General features: G+C 39.5%; 1 protein-coding gene across 1 annotated transcript in view; it reads left to right on the top strand.

Moving 5' to 3' along the window:
• Nucleotides 1-17,528, top strand: part of UAP1L1 (UDP-N-acetylglucosamine pyrophosphorylase 1 like 1) — a 38,050-nt gene that overhangs the window by 1,459 nt on the left and 19,063 nt on the right. The window lies entirely within an intron of this gene.

The following is a 17,528-nucleotide window of genomic DNA, read 5'->3' on the forward strand; positions in this document are numbered from 1 at the left end:
ACAAAATGGCATGCTCTGTTACCATAACCAAGTGATAGCAATACCAGTCATAGATTTTAGGCTAAATAAATAAGACTGGAGTGACATTGCCCAGGAAGAGCCTTCTGATTCACTGAGGCATCTGTATAAAACCAAGGAGCTTGGGGGAGAGAGAAGAAAGTTCCACTTAAACTCCTGAGAAGGAATTGATAAGTGAGGAAGGAGCAAATGTTGCTCTCTGTATCTGTCTCTACCCTCTCTCTACCAGAGAAGAAAAGACTTTGAACTTCAGATATCTAGAGGACTTCCCATCTTCCCATCACCATCTTAGCAGTACCCACAGAATCAACTGGGTCATGTTGTTGTAAGGATCTAATGAGATAATATTTGTAAAGCTCTTAGTGTAGTGTGTTGTACACCATAGGTACTGAATAACTGCTTAGGTACGTAGGTGGTTTAGGCCAGTGAGGTGGCTCAGTGGATAGAGTACCCAGCCTGGAATCAGAAGCCTACTCTTCTCAAGTTCAAATATGGTGGCCTCAGATACTTACTAGCTATGTGACCCTGGACGAGTCACTTAACCCTGTTTACCTCAGTTTCCTCATCTGTAAAACGAGCTAGAGAAGGAAATGGCAAACCAGTCCTTTATCTTTTCCAAGAAAACTCCAAATGGGGTATGAAAGAGAAATGACTGAACAATAACAAACTTATATGGTGCAGTGTTTAAAGTACTGGGCCTGGAAGTAGGAAAGTCCTGAGTTCAAATCACACTGTGTGAACCAGGGCAAGTCACTTAACTGCTGCCTGCCTCAGTTTCCTCAACTATAAAATGGGAATGATAATGGCATCTAATTCTCAGAGTTGTTACGAGGATTAAATGAGATAATATTTGTAAAGCACAACCACTTAGCGCTATATAAATGCTAGCTTTATAGCTATAGTGTCTGCATCAGGAGCCAGCCACAGAGTGGACTAAGGTTCAAGGCTCTGAAAAGAACCTAGAAGAAGAACTACAACATACAGAAGGGAAACATCTTGAAGACTTCAGCAAAAGGGCTTCCAGAAGCCTTGAGTTGAACATATTTACCCCTGGACTCTATGTACTTGTGGGAAAGTGTGCCACAGACTTTTGGGGAGATGTTTTGTACCAACTGTTCCTATGATACCACCTTAGTAAATATTAAGACTAATTAAATCTGACTGACTAATGGATAATCAGCTGACAGTCTTGTAGAGAAAACAGTGGTAGGAGCTCATGAGCTATAGAGTATTAGAAATATACTCCTCATCCCCTCTGGATTACCCCTAGAGCCCTTAGGGGACATAGTAGTCATTTTCTAGAATCCAGCTTGTCAAGTGGGAGTGGAAGTTGGGGATAGTTGCCAGAAAGCCTGTGCTATTCAAAAAAAAAAACCAAAACCACAACACCTCAGAAATCATCAAAGAAACCAGTTGAGACAATAATAGCAGCAAAGTTGAAAGCTACAGAATAAACCCATAAATATAACTACAAAATGTATTAAATATTTAGGAGTCAATCTACCAAAGTATTTTCAGTGCCTGTGTGGATTTAATTACAAAATGCTTCTTAAAGAAATAAATACCAACTTAAATAATTGGAAGGATATTCAATACTCAATAAAAATTATGGTGCTACCAAAGTTAATTTACAAATTTAGTGCTATACCAATCAGATTGCCAAAGGGGTACTTTACAGAGCTAGACACAACAATAACAAAATTCTTTTGGAGGAACAAAAGATTTAGAATATCTAAAGGAATAATAAAAAAAGGTAGTCATGATTGGGGGATAGCACTTCTAGGTCTCATACTTTATTATAGAGCAGCAGTCATCAAAACCATATGGTGATGGATAAAGTAATAGAAAAATAGATGAATGAAACAGACTAGACAGGGAAGCATCAGAAATAATCGAACTTCAGTACCCCAGGGTACAATAAACATAAAGCCATGAATTACTTAAAAAAGAATTGATAAGAACTTCTGGGAGAATTAGAAATCAGTTTGGTAGAGATTAGGATTAAATCAATATTTTACATCTGCAATATCTACAATAAGTTCAAAATAGATATATGATTTAAATATTAAATATCACATCATAAAAAAGATTAGAAAAGAAGCAGGTAACATACTTTTTACAGCTATGAATTAGGGGTAAGTTCTTAAAAGGACTGACAAAAGATGAAACAGATACTTTTGATTACGTACAAATCAAAAGGTTTTTCATGAAGGAAATTTATGCACATGTAAGAAGGGAAGTCCTCTTTCAGGAAAAAGTCCATATTAAACATCTCTTATTAGGGTTTGATTTCTAAGATAACTGCTAACAAATATATAAGATAAAAAGGCACTTTACTTCTCTATGACCTTTTGGAATGCTAGGAGGGAGAGGCACCCTTAGGCAGTGAGAGCTGCTGCCTATCTGGCACCAGTTCTTTGTCTGAGCCTCCTAGCAATGAATTTTTTCAAACTTGTGGGCTCACCTCTCTGTCACCTAGAGGGTAGAGAGGAGCTCAGGTTGCCTTACCCAGGAACCTGGAATAGTCTTTTAAAGCTACATTGGATCTCAGAGAAGTGAGACAGCTGGTGTAATGGACAAGTCACTTCAGTTGGGCACATAATGGGCCCTTAATAAATGCTTATTGACTAATTAGTTTTCTCATCTGTAATATCTCTTTTAGTTACAACATTCAGTGATCTGACCCTTCCATAAAACTTTAGTGGTTAGAGTGAGTTCTTGTGCTCTGGGGTAAGATTAGAATAGGGTTGGGCGAGGGCTGAAAGCCATCTCAGTGTGGATAAGTGGATCAGCAGGGACGAATGGAGCTTCTACTTAAAAAATGTTTGCTGCCTGTTATTATTCTTTCTACTATTTGATGTAGTTCTAAAAATGGTAGCACTAGCAATGAGGGAAGAAAAAGAAATTAAAGACATGAAGATATAAATAAATAAGACAAAAAGCCGTTCTACAATAAGATCCAAAGATATAAACAGTTTTCAAAAGAAGTGAAAATTATTAGCAACAATATAAAAGAATACCCACTCACTAACAAGAAGAGAAATATGAATTGAAGCAACCCTAAGGTTTTACTTTCCACTCAGAATATTATCAAAAATGACAGAGGACCTGAATAGTCAATATTGGAGGGGTTGTGAAAAGACTGGCACCCTAATGCATTGTTGGTGGAGCTGTGAATCAACAGGATGTTATATACTACAAATTAGAAAGCAGTTTGGAGTTATGCAGATAAATGTCTATAGTTTTGATCTAGAGATTCTACTGCTAGGCATATACCTCAATGAATTCATTGATAAAACAAAAGATTTTATAGATTCCAAAAATATTTATAGCAGCACTTTTTATAGTATCAAAGAACTGGACTTAAGATTAGTGCCCATCAATTGGGAAATGGCTAAACAAATTGTGGTACATGATTATGATGGAATATTACATTGAAATACTGCTATAAGAAATGATGAACAAGGAAGCACAGAAAAATGTATATGAACTGAAGCAAAGTAAAGTAAGCAGAGCCAAGAAAACAATATACACAGTGACTATGACAATATAAACGGAAAAAGGAACAACTACAAAACAATCAAAACTGAATTTTGCAAAATCATAAAGAACAAGGTTGGAGAAGACACATCTTGTCCCTCCTTTTCAGAAATGGTTACCCTATCATCTAAGCTAGCTATCATCCTACATCTCTTCCTTTCAATGACTAAACTTCCTGAGAAGGACATCTACAATTGGTGCCTTTACTTGCTTTCCTCTCACTCTCTTCTTAACTCTTTGCAGTCTGACTTCTATCTCATTCAACCAAAACTGCTCTCTCTAAGTTACTAACGATCTCTTAATCCTCATTCTTCTTGACTTCTCTGGAACCTTTGATTGACACTGTTCATCTTGATACTCTTTTCTTTTTTATAAAATTTTTTAATTTGTTATTTTTAATAAGTTTATTTATTTTTAGTTTTTAGCATTCGCTTCCATAAGTTTTCAGTTTTCTCCCCCTCTCTTCCCTCCCCCTTCCCAAGATGGCATGCAATCCAATATAGGTTCTACATTTCTATTAAACATATTTTCACATTAGTCATGTTGGGTAGAAGAATTAGAATGAATGGGAGTAGCCATGAGCAAGACAAACATAAAACAAAACAAAAAAAAGAAAATAGTCTGCTTTGATCTGCATTCAGACTCCGTATTTCTTTTTCTGGATATGGATGGCATTTTCCATCATGAATCTTTTGGAATTGTTTTACGTCTTTGCATTGCTGAGAAGAGCTAAGTCTGTCAAAGTCAGTCATTGCACACTGTGGCTGTTACTGTGTACAGTGTTCTCCTGGTTCTGCCCACTTTACTCAGCATCAGTTCATATAAGTCTTTCCATGTTTTTCTGAAGTCTATCTGTTCATCATTTGTAGCAACAATGTTTCTAGCAGCTACTGTGGCTGTGTAAGACCAACAACAACCAGCACACAGAAGAGCTGCTTACACAGATTCTTTGCTTTTCTAAGGAAAGCAACTTTAAGGGGTTAATAACCTCAGTTCAATTAAACATACATTTATTATTCACTTAGTTGGGGGGGTGGGGAGATCAGTCCCCTGCATTTCAGAGCAAATACAAACAGAAATAACAAACATCAACAGACAGACCTTGTCTGATCAAATCACAATACATAGTTCCCAGAGAAGAACCAATGGGTCTGGGTTAGCAAAGCTGGGGGGCAGTTACAGTGGCTTGCCCAGAGTCTCAATACTCCTTCCACGAGTGAGCCCCAAAGGCAAAACTCGAACCTCTGATTTTGTATACCCTGTTCAGGGTCAAAGGGTGTCACAAACATGCGACTCAAACCCATGTAAACTAGGCTTTCCCTTGATGAGGTACCCAGGTCTTCAAAGACTCCTGATTTAATCAAAGAAACAAAGGCTGGACTCATCAAGGGCACTTGATTAAGTGCTCCAAAAGAGAAAACCGTAAAAAAGTCCCACCTTAATTACTGATACATCATTTCTTATAGCACAATAGTATTCCATTACATTCATATACCACAGCTTGTTCAGTCATTCCCCAATTGATGGGCATCCCCTCAATTTCCAGTTCTTGATCACTACAAAAAGAGCTGCTATAAATATTTTTGTACATGTGGGTCCTTTTCCCATTTTTATGATCTCTTTAGGATACAGCCCTAGAAGTGGTATTGCTGGGTCAAAGGGTATGCACATTTTTATAACTGATACTCTTTTCTTTCTAGGTCTTCATGACATTATCATCTGACATTACTCTCTCTCCTCCTACCATTTTCTTGAGTCTGTTTTGCTGGGTTCTCTTCTAGGTCATGTCTGCTCATCAGAGATGTTCCTCAAGGCTCTATCCTGGGCCCTCTTCTCCCTTTACACAATTTCATCTGGTGAACTCATTATCTCCCATAGATTCGGTTAGCATGTGGCTCTGTGCAGATGATTCTCAGATTCATTTATCTAGCTCTAACCTTTCTCCAACTGCCTATTGGGTGTCTCAAATTAGATGTCTTGTAGATATCTTAAATACAATGCATCCAAAATTGAATCCTCTCTTTTCCTTAATTGCCCTTTTACTAGTTGAAGGCACTGACATCCTCCCAGTCAGTCAGTCAATAAACACATGCCAGGCACTGTGCAAAGTAATAAGTACAAAGAAGTTCAAGAGATAGTTCTTACTCTCAAGGCATTCATAGTCAAATGGAAGGGACAACATGCAAACAGCTATGTACAAACAAGCTTTATATAGGATAAATTGGAAATTATCAACAGAGGCAAAGATTTGCTGTAAAAGGTGGGATTTTAGCTGAACCTTGAAGGAAGCTGGGAGGCAGAGATGAGGAAGGAGAACATTCCAAGAACAGCTAGTGAAAATGCCTGGAGTCTGAGGATAGAGTGTCTTGTTTAAGGAACAGCAAGGAGACCAGTGTCACCAGGTCTTAGAGTACATGGAGGGAATGAGGGGGAGGAGATGGTATAAAGTATAAAAAGGATGGAAAAGGTGGGGAGAGCAGTTTATGAAGGGCTTTGGATACCAGAGGATTTTCTGCTTGAATCTGGAAGTGATAGGGAACAACTAGAGTTTATTTAGTATCAGGGTTGCATGACCAGAAGGATTATTTTGACAGCTGAATGGCAGATTGATTGGAGTGGGGAGAGATTTGTGGCAGAGAGACCCACCATCAGGGTATTATAGTGAAGAGGCTTGAAGTGATGGGAGCTTGCCCTAAACTGGTGGCAGTGTCAGGGGAGAAGAGATGTTACTAAGATAAAGTTGACAGAATTTCACAGTAGATTGTATATCAGAAGTAAGAGAAAATGAGGATAACATGTAGATTGTAAATCTGAGGGACTGGCAGGATGGTGATGCCCTCAACAGTAATAGGGAAGTTATGAAAAGGGGAGGTTTTGTTGGGAAAGATGAGTTCAGTTTTGAACACGTTGAGTTTAAGATATCTATGGGACATCCAGTTTGAAATGTCCATTGAACAGTTGGAATTACCATCCTGGAAGTCAGTAGCTTTTACTCTTGGATAAGTAGATTGAGAATCGTCAGCATAGTTGTTGTTTGTCCTTCTTTGAAGTGGGCCAAAACATCAGGAAGGTGATGCCATGACTTCCAAGTGAATTAGATTTAAGTGACGGAGGGCTGTGCAAAAAGTGACCAGCCTCACCCACTTTCTTCTCCTGGGGGCAAGATCCAGAAGACTAGAGTTGGCCCCAAGTAATCGAAGACCTCAGCCTTTTTAAGCTGAGTTCTCACTTTGACTGAGGCAACGCCCATTCAATGATTAAGTAAGAAATGATCGGGGAATGGCCCCTTTTACTTAAAAAAAAAATCAGTCTAGGAGGGGAAGACCCTCAGGGTTTCTGGGCCAAACAGAAATGATTACTATTTATATTCACTCTGAGCCTTCTGGGCCCCAAACAATGAATACTAAGTGGTGCTTGGGCTGGGATTTATTGTTGGCCAATCTGTGAGAGCCAGAGTGGATTAGGTTTAAGGCTTGGTCTTTAAGAAAGAAATCTAGCCAGTAAACCCCAAGATACCTTACTAGGATTCAGCCATCAAAATTCACACTCCTTAGGGCTGGGCACCTGAAGTAAGGGTATGATATTCTATGTGGACTGAGTGAGGGGAAGTAAGGAAGGGAAGGGAAGGAGGGAGGGAGGGTGAAGGGAGGGAAGGAAGGAAGGAAAGAAGGAAGGGAAGAAGGAAGGGAAGAAGGAGCTGCACTGCCCAATTGGAACTGGCCAATTGGGTCCTTAGTGGGGCAGCTAAAACTACTCTTAAGTTGTTGTTTGTCCTTCATTCTTGAAGTCAGGAAGGTGATGTCATGACTTGCAAATGAATTGCATGTAAGTGAGGGAGGGCTGTGCAAAGTCACCAGCCTTACTTTTTACTCTAGAGCTATGTGGGTCCAGTGGCAAGATATAGATCAGGACTACTGGTCTTCCCCCCTCCCCCTTCCAGCCCTCCCCATCAACATAGAGATCCATGGGAACTAAAGAGATCCAGTGAAACTGTATAGTAGGGAGAGAAGAGGAGACCTAGAACAAAACCCTTGCGGACACTCCCAGTTAGTGAGCCTGACTTAGGTGAAAAAACCCTCATTTGATTCTTCCATCCCTGTTATCAATTTCTGCATTTTGTAGCTAAACTCCTCAAGACTACAATAGGTAATGCCACTTTCTCTCTTCTCACTTTCTTAACTCCTTACACTCTGGTTTCCGACATTATCATTCCACCAAAACTGCTCTCCTCAAAGTTACTAATGACCTGTTAGTTGCTAAATCCAATGGCCTTTTCTCAGTCCTCATTCTCCTTGACCTCTCTTCAGCCTTTGACACCCTTGATCACTTTCTCCTTCTTGATACTCTCTTTTCTCTAGGTTTTTCCAGACATCACTCTCTCCTAGTTTAACTCCTACAGACCTGACCTCTCCTTCTGTCTCCTTTTGTGGATCCTCTTCCAGATCATGCCCTCTAATCATAGGTGTCCGTCGGGGTTCTGTCCTGGGTACTCTTCTCTTCTCTGTCTATACTACTTCACTTGGTGATCTCTTTAGCTCCCGTGGATCTAATTACCATCTCTATGCTGATGATTCTCAAATCTACCCTTCCTGCCCCAATCTCTCTGCTGATCACCAGTCTCACATCTCCAACTTCCTTAAGCATCTTAAACTCTTTATGTCCAAAATGGAGCTCTTTATCTTTCCCTCAACCCACCTCACCCTCTACCTTCCCCCTTACTATGGATGGCAACACCATCCTCCCAGTCCCTCAGGCTAGGAGTCATGCCACATTCCTCACCATCTCTCACCAACTATATCCAAGGTGTTGCCAAGGCCTGCCTATTAAACCTTTGCCACATCTCCCAAATATGCCCTCTTTTCCCCTGTGTTGTTGCCACCACTCTGGTGCAGGCTCTGATCAGCTCACACTTGGATTATTGTAATAGTGTGCTGATGGGTCTGCCTGCCTCAAGTCTCTCCCCACTGCAATCCATCCTCCATTCAACCACTAAAGTAATTTTCCTAAAATTTGGGTCTGATCATGTCAAACCCAATACCCCCTCCCTCCTCCCTCTTCTTCCCCTCCGCACCCCGCCCACTCAATTAACTCCAGTGGCTTCCTGTTGCCTCCAAGAGCAATACAAATTGTTCTGTTTTGGTATTCAAAGCTCTTCTTAATGTGTGGAATAAAAGACCCTCACCAATTAAAAGTTAATAAGGAGCCATCTCAGGGTGGGAACAGAAATAAATTTTATTCAACTCTTGAGAATTGGGCATCCTCTGCTAGAACAAATCTAGCAAGGGAGGTGCTTTACAAGGGGTAAAGCACCAATAATTATACCTAACCCAAGAGAATTCCCACCCACCTCTGACCCTTCTCACCATTGGCTGGGAGGTGGGCTTACAATCTGAGCACCAAAGCTAGACAAAGAACTGGGAAATTGAGGCGCAGGAACTCCAATTCCCCTTGCCTTGGTTAATGATTACAATTGAGGTGACATCTATAAATCTAAAGGAGAATAGGATAAGGGGAGGGACCCTCTCCATTCTTCTACAATACTTTTACAGTAAAGGAAAGCAGGTCACAGTGACCCTATCCTTACTGAGCAAATCTTTAAACCAGAAGCAGAAGAACGAACAAAAAGTTTCAGGGTAAACTTTCCCAGAGGCTGAGCCATCAGACTCTCACAGCCTCAGAATTTTTCCACTTCCCTATTTCCCTATTTCTTGATTTTTAAACATTTCTTAATATATATATATCTTCCCTGTGAAGTCTTCACATTTTATTTACCTCACACATTAACCTAGACCCCTTCTACTTTTCTAGTCTTCTTACATCTTACTCCCGGACTCATACTCTGATTCAGTAACACTGACCTGACACTGTCTGTTCCACAAACCTGATCCTCCATCTCTAAGTTCTGGGCATTTTCTCTGGCTTTATGGAATTCCCTGAATGCTCTCCTCCTCCATTCCAACTACTGACCTCCTTAGCTTCCTTTGAGGCCCAGCTAAAATCCCCCCTTCTACAGGAAGCCTTCCCCAACCCCTCTTAATTCCAGTGCCTTTCTTCTTTTATTTCCCATTTATCCTGTATCCTTATTTTGTATATATTTGTTTGCATGTTGTGTTCCTCATTAGGTTGTAAGCTCCTTGAGGGCAGGGACTTTCTTTTGCCTCTTTTTATATCCCCAGCATTTAACAGTACCTGGCACATACATAGTAGGTGCTTAATAAATGCTAATATGATTTGGTGAAATGGCCTTTCTCCTCTTTCCTGAAAGGGAGGAGTCTGGTACTAGATGGAATAGCTTTTGTCCTTTTCCCTAAAGAAGGCTGGATACCAGCCAGGAGACCTGGAGCAATGGAATGACTTTTTCTCCCCTAACCTCAAAGGCAAGAGACTGATGCCTGCTGAAATGATGTTTCTCTTCTTTTCCAATTATTTATTTATTTAATTTTGTTTTTTGAGTTTATTTATTTTTAGTTTACAACATTCACTTCCATAAGTTTTAAATTTTCTCTCCCTCCCTCCCCTCCCCCTCCCCAAGATGTCATGCAATCCGATATGGGTTCTACATATACATTCCTGTTAGACATATTTTCACATTAGTCCATGTTGTATAGAAGAATTAGAACAAACGGGAGTAACCATGAGAAAGAAAAACATAACAAAAAAAGAAAATACTTTGCTTCAATCTGCATTCAGACTCCATATTTCTTTTTCTGGTTGTGGATGGCATTTTCCATCACGAGTCTTTTGGGGTTGTTTTAGGTCTTTGCATTGCTGTGAAGAGCTAAGTCTATCAAAGTCAGTCATCACACAGTGTGGCTGTTACTATGTACAGTGTTCTCCTGGTTCTGCTCACTTCACTTGGCATCAGTTCATAAAAGTCTTTCCAAATTTTTCTGAGAGCATCCTGTTCATCATTTCTTACAGCACAATAGTATTCCATCACAATCATATACCACAGCTTGTTCAGCCATTCCCCAATGGATGGTCATCCCCTCAATTTCCAGTTTTTGGCCACCACAAAAAGAGCTGCTACAAATATTTTTTGTACATGTGGGTCCTTTTCCCATTTTTATGATCTCTTTGGCATACAGCCCTACAAGTGGTATTGTTGGGTCAAAAGGTATGCACATTTTTATAGCCCTTTGGGCATAGTTCCAAAATGCTCTCCAGAATGGTTGGATCAGTTCACAACTCCATGGTATTTTTCTTCTTGCCCTGAGAGGCTGGAGACCAGGCAGAAGATGGGTGAACTATGCAATGGTGTTTTCCCTCTTGTGTCAAAAGCAGGAGACTGATTTGGAATGGAATAGATTTCCAAACCTAGAAACTTAGGTGTTATCATCCTTGACTTCTCATTTTCTTACGCCAGCACCCCCTCATAACCATTCAGTCCCCAAACCCTGTCAAGTCGACCTTCCTAACATCTCTTAAATATGCCCTCTTCTCTCCCCCAACACTGCCACCATTCTGGTTCAGACGCTCATTTCCTTGAGCCTGGACTAGTGCAATTCCCTGCTGATTGCTCTTCTTGCCACCAGTCCATCTTTCACTCAGTGGTCAAAGTGTTCTTCCAAAACTGCAAGTTTGATCAGGTCACCCCCATCCCTCACCCCCATTCAGTGAACTCTAGTGTATTCCTGTTATCTCCACGATCAAATATAAAATCCTGTGTTTGACTTTTAAAGCCCTTCATAACCTGGCTCTTTCTTCCCTTTCCAGTTTCCTTTATGCCTTGCTCCCCTCCATGCACTCTATGATCCAGTGAGCCTGGTCTCCTTACTCTTTCTCCAAACACAGGACAGTCCATCTCCTGATTCTGGGCATTTTTACGGGTCTCCTCTATCCTCGGAATTCTCTTCTTCTTCCTCACTCCCACTTTCTGGCTTCTCTAGTTGCCTTCAAGTCTCAGCTAAAGTCCCAACTTCCATGAGAAGACTTTCCAAATCCCCCTTAATGCTAAGACTCTGAGATTACCTCCAGTTTATCTCGTATCTATTTTGTTTGTACACAGTGCATGTTGTCTCTCTATTAGACTGACTTCTTGGAGGGCGGGGACTAATTTTTGCATTTCTTCATATTCCCAGTGCTTTCCGCTGAGCCTAGCACATATTGTAGACATTTCATTGACTCTTGTTGACTTGACTCGGTTGTTCTGATGTTGAACATACACACATACATACACACACATGTATATGTATGTATATGTACTTATGTATGTGTGTATGTATGTGTTTATTTTAAGAGATGGCTCTCCAAGAGGGAAAAGGGATAGAACTAGAAATGCAGCAGATGGAAAAATAAAGGTTTCAATAAAATCTGTTTAAAAATAAAATACATGGTAAGAAAATAATTATAACACTAGATTTCAAGGAGGCCCTCAAAAAGACAAGAGCAGGTTTTCAGGGAAAAAATATGTGAGGTGAATCAAATACTCAGAATTTAGTGAAATAAAAAAAGTAATGAATAGTTTGGATCAAGAAAAAACAGGCCCCTAAAATATCCATTCATTGATTAACCCTGTTATCTAGTATGTCTCCTCTCCCTGCCCCTAAATGGTGCTGAATACAGTGTTGACTTGTTTGTATCTTCCTCGGTAAGCAAGGTGCCTAGGGTTGTATGGGGAAGAGAAGGGAAAATGAGAATTTATGTAGCAACTACTGTGTGCCAGGCACTGTGCTAAGTGCTTATAGATACTATCTTATTTGCTCCTCACAACAACCCTGTGAGGTAGGTGATACTATTATCTCCTTGTACATTTGAGGAAACTGAGGCTGAGAGGTTAAGCGACCTGCCCAGTCACACAGCTGTAAATGTGGGAGGTTGGATTTGAACTCAGAACTTCCAGACTCCAGGCCCAGGGCACTATCTACTACACCACCCAGTTGATAAAAATGCAAATAAGTACCCTACGAAATTAGTGTTAGAGCTGGGAAACACCTTAGAACATTAATGTTAGTGCTGGAAAGCACCTTTAGAATGGAATGTTAGAATAGAAAGTAATTGGACTAAATAAAAGGTTCCTAATCTTTTTTTTTTTTTTAGTGCTTGTACCTCTTGACTTTTTAGTCCACCCCCCATATGAAAGGAAATAAAGTCTACAATATATTGTGCATCTTTACCTAAGAAAAAATAGAGATGGATATCAGTAGGATAATATAGTTATTTGTCAAACAGTCCTCACACTCACTCCCTTGATAACCAACCATACATACCAGGATTGTGCTGGAGACAGCTCTACTGGCTAGAGCTGATGGTTAAATTTTCAGTGTGAGCATTTCTCAACAAGCACTACAAATCAGGGTTTAATATATTGTTTTATTGATTGTTTAGACTTAAGAAAATGATACAGACAATGTTAATTATGTTGATTAAATTTGAAAGTACATCCCATATGTATTTGGGGGGTTTGGGGATTGTTAAATATTTATCAGCACATTTAATTGGGAACCCCTGAATTAGATGTTCTTTAAGGTTCCTTCCAACTCTAAAGAATATAAGACCTGGAAGAGATCAGTTGTGTTGTTCTTCCAGGCCACTCATTTATAAAGGAGGAACCTGAATTCCTTGGAGGGTCCAGTCACGCAGGGTTAGTGGTGGAGTCCTGACTGCACCAAGGTTTGAAATTGTAATCTCTGTTCTGGGCTTGTATCTTTGTACTGTTAAAATGAATATTAAAACCATTTTTAATATTTCTAATCAAAACCATTTAAGAGGAAAACAGCTCCGACTTAGAACTACAGAGAGATTTAGAAACAAATTTTCCACTGTCGTTTTTTCCTCACTCCCCTGCTGTGGGTTTGCTCTTCTGAATAGGGTTGACTTCTTGAGTTCTAAAAATCTGCATGGGCGATGCTGGTTGATTGATTGGCAGAATCATTGAATCAGTGGGTGGTTAATTACTCTGCACTGACTTGGAATAATGAGTGAGTCATCTCCCTGCACCATTATCGGCAGGCTCTGTTTGATATAAACCCATATTCCTTACAAGGGGCTGTAGTGGGGAGGGTGCTAGATCCGGAAGGCCAAACTGAATGGCCTTTGCTTGTCCTGTAAGTCGCAGGACAACCTCGATCCATCACAAACACTCCCTCATTGTTGCTTTGGGGTCCTGATTGTGAGACAAAGATGGTTACCCACTTCTGATTATCCCAGAGATTAGGTGTGTGTATATATATATTTTATAAGATTTTGAGTTCCAAATTTTTCTCCCTCCCTCCCTTACCCCATCCCCAAGACAGCAATCTGATATAGGTTAGACATGTGCAATCATGTTAAACATATTTCCACTTTAGTTTTGTTGTGAAAGAAAAATAACAAAAAGGGAAAACATGGAAAAAAAAACTGAAAACAAAAAAAAGGGAAAATAGCCTGCTTTGATCTGCCTTCAGACTCCATAGTTCTTTCTCTGGATGTGGATAGCATTTTCCATCATGAGTCTTTTGGAATTGTCTTAGATCATTGTGTTGCTGAGAAGAGCTAAGTAATGTTCCCCGGGTTCTGCTTACTTCACTCAACATCAGTTCATGTAAGTCTTCCCAGGTTTTTCTGAAATCTGCTTGCTCATCATTTCTTATTGCACAATAGTATTCCATTCCATTCATATGCCATAACTTGTTCAGCCATTCCTCAATTGATGGACATTCCCTCAATTTCCAGTGTTTTGCCACCACCAAAAGAGCTGCTATAAATATTTTTAATACTTGTAGGTCCTTTTCTCTTTTTTTTGATCTCTTGGGATACAGACTTAGTAGTGGTATTGCTAGATCAAAGGGTGTGCATAGTTTGATTGCCCTTTGGGTGTAGTAGTTGATTAGGTATATTCTTAAACCTTTTCCATGTTGCCCCCCACCTCAGATTTCATAGTGATCTACTATAGATATGCCATCTAGACTGATTTCTCCAATCCTTTACATTTAAAAATTTTTTTTCATTTTCAGTCTTTCTCTCCCTCCACCTCCTTCCCCACCCATTGAGAAGACAAGAAATATGATACCTATTATACATATGAAGTCATGCAAAGCATATTTCTACTTTTAAATTTTTTTAATTAAATTATTTTTAATGTTTACATTTATTTTGACATAAAATATTTTTTAAAAATATTTATTTTTAACATTTATATAGCACCAACTATGTGCCCAGGCACTGCACTAAGCACTTTACAGTGATTATCTTATTTAGTCCTCACAGCAACTTTGGGAAGTAGGTGCTATTATCATCTCCATTTTACAGATTGGAGATCTGTAAACCAGACATCTAGTGACTTGACCAGGGTCACTACTCTAGTAAATGTTCCAGGCCACATTTGAACTCAGATCTTCCTGACTTGGCTCTTATCTACTGTGCCATCTTGCTGTCTCAATTTCTGCAACCCTGTATGGAGGCTATTTATATATCCCACTTCTCCACTAACAAGCTCCATGAGTCTAGAGCATTGTGGTACAGTGGAAGGAGCCCTGGATTTGGAAGCAGAAGACCTTAATTTGAATCCTGGCTTGGGCAAAACACTTCCCTAGGCCCAAGTTTATCAGTAAAATGGGGGTCTCTAAGAGCTTTACAACCACATAATTTTATGATCCTTTGTTCTGCTAGGTGAATGAAATAGGATAGTTTATCACCGCTGAGTTTGCAAAAGGCTCTTAGATTAATAATAATAATAACAGCAACCATAATAAACAAGCATTTAGTACTTTACAAGCATCTCATTCAAGCCTCTAAACAACCCTCTGAGGTTAGTGCTGTTATCAGTCCCATTTTACAGATGGGGAAACTGAGGCACACAGGGTTCACAGGGTTCACCAGAGTCAGGGATGATTTGAACTTGGGTCTTCCTGAGGTCCAAGTCCAGCACTCTGCACTGCAATAACTAGAGTTTAAGCATTATAGTTCTAGTGATCAGGGTTTGATGAAGAAGCCTGTTTTTCCTATTTCCATCCCCTTTGTGATTTCATTCAAATTTAATTGAATTTAATTCAGATCTCCTAAATTTTGCTGTAGACCTGTAGAGCAGAGATAGGCAGGCATCGAGGCCAAAGCTAGGGCAGCTAGGTAGAGGGAGCAGTGGATATAGCACTGGGCCTGGAATCAGGAAGATTCATCTCCCTGAATTCAAATCTGGCCTTGGACACTTATAGCTGTGTGACCCTGGGCAAGTCACTTAACCCTGTTTGCCTCAGTTTCCTTATCTGTAAAATGAACTGTGGAAGGAAATGGCAAACCACTCTGGTATCTCTGCCAAGAAAACCCCAAATGGGGCCATGAAGAATCAGGAAAGACTAAATAACTGAGGTCAAAGCTGGGAAATAATATGACACTGAGAGGTAGGTAGTAGATGTTATTATATCTGTTTTACACATGTGGAAACAGACCTAGAGAAGGGAAGTGAGAGCTCCAGTTCCCTTCAGAGCCCAGCTCAAGCATTGCTTCCTACCTGAGGCTTGTCCTGATCTCTCCAGCTACTAGGGCCTCTCTCACTCCTTGAAATGCTCCTGTATTTATTTATTTATTCATCCATCCAATTTATTTATTATATTCATTCATCCATTCACTTATTTGTGCATGTGCATGTGTAAACACACACAATAACATACACATATAATTGTTATATGTCTTTTTGACATGCATACTTATTAGAAGGGGTTTTTTTTGTTTTTTTGTTCTTGATAGAATCTAAGCTTCTTAAGGGTAGGGACCATTTAATTTTTGTCTTCTAATCCCCCAATACCAGCACCTGGCACGTAGTAGGTACTTAATAAATGCGTGCTGACTGATAGAAGTGGCTTGTGAAAGGGGTCACAATGACTAGTAAGTGCCTAAGCCAGATTGGGATCCAGCTGTTTGGACTCAAGTCCAATGCTTAAAACATTATTATAAATTATTTTAATCTTAACATTCTCTTAAGGTCAGAGATTTAGAGCTGGAAGGAACCTTATGGGTCATCTAGCCCAACCCTGCCCCCCCCCTTTTTACAGAGGAGGAAACTGAGTCACCAAGAGGTTAAGTGACTTGCCCAGCATCTCCTAGGTAAGAAATGTCAGAGCCAGGCTTTAAACCTAGGTCAACAAATGCAAATAAAATAGGGACTTGAACCCCAAACATAATTAGAACTATTTATATTTTATGAACAGATATGTATGTGCAAGATCATATATATTATAGGATGTGATAATACATAACATATATAATTATATAACACATCATGTCAAAAGCCTTAGTTCAGTTTAGAGCTTTAATAGTTTGAAGTCACGTTGATTCATGTAACACTTTGTATAAACTTTAAGAAGATAATAGCAATTTATTTGTTCTGTGTTCTCTTAATCTCTCTTCTATGCTTACAGAGTTTGCATGACTACATTTTAAAAATATAGTCATAGTCTCTGTTTAGGTTGTTCTAATTCTGTTTTCCTCATGTTGAATCACTTCATGTGTCATTCCTCATGCTTTGTATTTTTCCTATTTGTCATTTTTATGGCAAAAAAATACTAGATGACTCCTAAGGTCCCTTCTGGCTCTAAATCTAGCATCCGAAGTATGCTCCTAATATTCCACAATTTACTCAGTCGTTCCTCAGTCTTTGAACAAGTACATTGCTTCCGGTGCTCTGCTATTACAAATGGATATTACATGTAGTGACTATTTTTGTAGAGACAGGTCTTTTTTCCCCTTCTTTCAGGATGTTATTAGCTGTCCTTCAGCGGGGCCACCTGGTCAAATTTGGAGCTTTCAGTCCAGAAAGCTTGCTCCAATTTATATCCCAACAATGTCATAGAGTATGTTTCCCTATGGTCATTCCATTTGATTCTTTTCATCTATTGTTAACAATTTGATGGGTGCAAGGTGGTATCTTAAAGTTATTTTCATTTGCATTTCTTTGATTAAAAGCATTTAAACAATTGTTCAAATGGCTTTTGATAATTTGTATTTCCTATTTTGAAAATTAAGTCTTTCAACAAATTCTTACTTCTATATATTTA

Source organism: Trichosurus vulpecula, chromosome 3 (genome assembly GCF_011100635.1).
Source record: "Trichosurus vulpecula isolate mTriVul1 chromosome 3, mTriVul1.pri, whole genome shotgun sequence".
Classification (NCBI taxonomy): domain Eukaryota; kingdom Metazoa; phylum Chordata; class Mammalia; order Diprotodontia; family Phalangeridae; genus Trichosurus; species Trichosurus vulpecula.